The following is a 2,661-nucleotide window of genomic DNA, read 5'->3' on the forward strand; positions in this document are numbered from 1 at the left end:
GTCCATGAGTTCAAGCCCTGTGTCGGGCTCAGTGCTGACAGTTCAGAGCCTAGAGCCTACTTCAGATTCCACGTGTCTTTCTCTTCTTCTGCCCCTCCGTCTCTTTCGCTCTGTTTCTCTCTGTCTCCCCACCTCTCTCTTAAAATTAACAAACATTTTTATTTTTTTTAATTTTTATTATTTTTTTTAATATCACCACGTATATGGTTTTTTTTTTTTAGTGTTTTATTTATTTCTAGGAGAGAGAGAGAGACAGCATGAGCAGGGTAGGGTCAGGGAGAGAGGGAGTCACAGACTGAAACAGGCTCCAGGTTCTGAGCTGGTAGTCAGCACAGAGCCCGACACGGGGCTCGAACCCACGAACCGCGAGATCATGACTTAAGCGAAAGTCGGACACTTAACCGACTAAGCCACCCAGGCGCCCCTTAAAAAACATTTTTTAAAAAAATTTAAATTTTAAAAAAAGAACAATAAGATACCACCATACATCCATTAGAGTAGCTCAAATGCAGAATACTAACAACACCAAATGCTGGTGAGGATGTGGAACAAGATGAATTCTCACTTAGTGGTGCTGGGAATGCAAACTGATATAGCCGCTTTGGAAGACAGTTTGGTGGTTTCTTATAAACGAAATTTACACTTGCCATATAATCCAGCAATCATGCTCCTTGGTATTTATCCAAGAGACTGAAAACATGTCTACTCAAAAGCCTGTGCACTGATGTTTATAGCAGCTTTGGTCATAATTGTCAAAACTTAAAACCAACCAAGATGTCCCTTAGTAGATAAATGGATCGATAAACTGTGGTTCATCTGGAAAAAGGAATATATTTTTAGAAGGAGGAGGAGGAGGAGGAGAAGGAGGAGGAGGAGAAGGAAAAGGAGAAGAAGAAGAAGGAGGAGAAGGAGAAGGAGGAGGAGGAGGAGGAGGAGAAGAAGAAATGAGCTATCAAGCCATGAAAAAAACATAGGGAAAAATTAAATGCATCTAATACATGAAAGAAGCCAGTTTGAAAAGGTTACATACTATATGACAGGTGATCCCAACTACATGATATTTTGGAAAAGGCAAAACCATGGCAATAGTAAAAAGTATTAGCAGTAGCAAAGGGCTGGAGTGTGAGGTGGGAGAGGAGGCGTGAATAAGCAGAGCATAGATTTTTAGAGTAGTGAAAATCTTTTTGATGAGATTACAGTAGTGGACATATGTCATTATAAATCTGTGTGTCCAAACACACAGCATGTACAACACCTAGAGAGAACCTCCATGTAACCTATGGGCTCTGGCTGATAATGACGTGTCAGTGTACGTTCACGGATTCTGACAGTATACCAGACTGGTGGGGTTTAAAGAAAAAAAAATGTATGTTGTTTCAGACTTCATCTACTTTCCAAGTAACTTTCTATAAGCTAAATAAATTTATTTGCACTTATCATGCTATCTTATCTCGGTATATTTGGAAATATTAGGTAACATAACAAGAATAATAAAAAATTGTAATTAAATGTAGATCCCATTTTCATTCCTGCCAAAATAATCACTGAATGGAATCTTCAGCAAAATTGCACTACAGGTATCAGACTGAATCTGGTTCTAAGTTTGAGTTGTTCTCGTATTAAAAGGCCATTCATAAATTCACACTAGGCACATGATAGCCTTGCACAGGGCCCATGGATAGTGTATAGCATGTTACTTCCCAGAATCACTTGTTCTCTTTTAACAGTGAATGACTCATTACAAACTTTATGAAAACTGGTAAAACAATAAGGAAAGGAGGTCCAACCCATTCTTTATTTTATCCTTTCTTCCTCAATTTTATTGAGATACAATTTGCATAAAGCATAATTCAACCATTTATAGTGCATAGTTTGATGATCTTTGATGCCCAACTAACACCACAATCTAGAAAGAGAACATTTTTCTCCCTCCTAAAAGTTTCCTTCTGTCCTATTCCAGCTAATCCTTCACCACCTTCACCCCCAGCACCAGCTCCCAGACAACCACTGATCTGCTTTCTGCCACTGCATTTTCATTTTGCCTATCCTAGAATTCATTTAAGTGGAATCATACAGTACATATTCTTCATGCCTGGCTTCTTTTATTCCTAATGTTTTTGAGATTTATCTATCTTGTTCCTTTACAAGTAGTTCATTCTTTTTTATTGCTCTATAGCATTTCATTGTATGGATATACTATCGCACATTCATCCATTCACTTGTTGATAAGTATTGGGACTCTTGACTGTTTGTTGATAATATGAATAAAGTCACTACGAACATTTCCATCAGGTAAATACCTAGGGGTGGAAATGTTAGGTCATATAGTTTTTTTTTTTTTTTTAATGACTGGCAAATGACACAAAATGTTTATAACACCAGGAGTGTATCACAGTTCCCTTTGTTATACAAAGTCTCTAGTATTTAGTATTGTCAATCTTTTTACTGTTAGGCATTCTAGCGAATTTATAGTAATGTTTAACTTTGATTTTAATTTTGATTTCCTTGATGACTAATAATGGTAAACATCATTTTGGGTGCTTATTGGCCATTCTTACATATTCTTTTGTGAATTATCAGTTCAAATTCTTTACCTGTTTTTAAATTAGACTGTTTTTCCTCTTATGATCTATTGCAATAGCTTTAAAATATGCTTTGGGT

This window comes from Hyaena hyaena, unplaced genomic scaffold (genome assembly GCF_003009895.1).
Source record: "Hyaena hyaena isolate Hyena2069 unplaced genomic scaffold, ASM300989v1 scaffold_593, whole genome shotgun sequence".
Taxonomy (NCBI): Eukaryota; Metazoa; Chordata; class Mammalia; order Carnivora; family Hyaenidae; genus Hyaena; species Hyaena hyaena.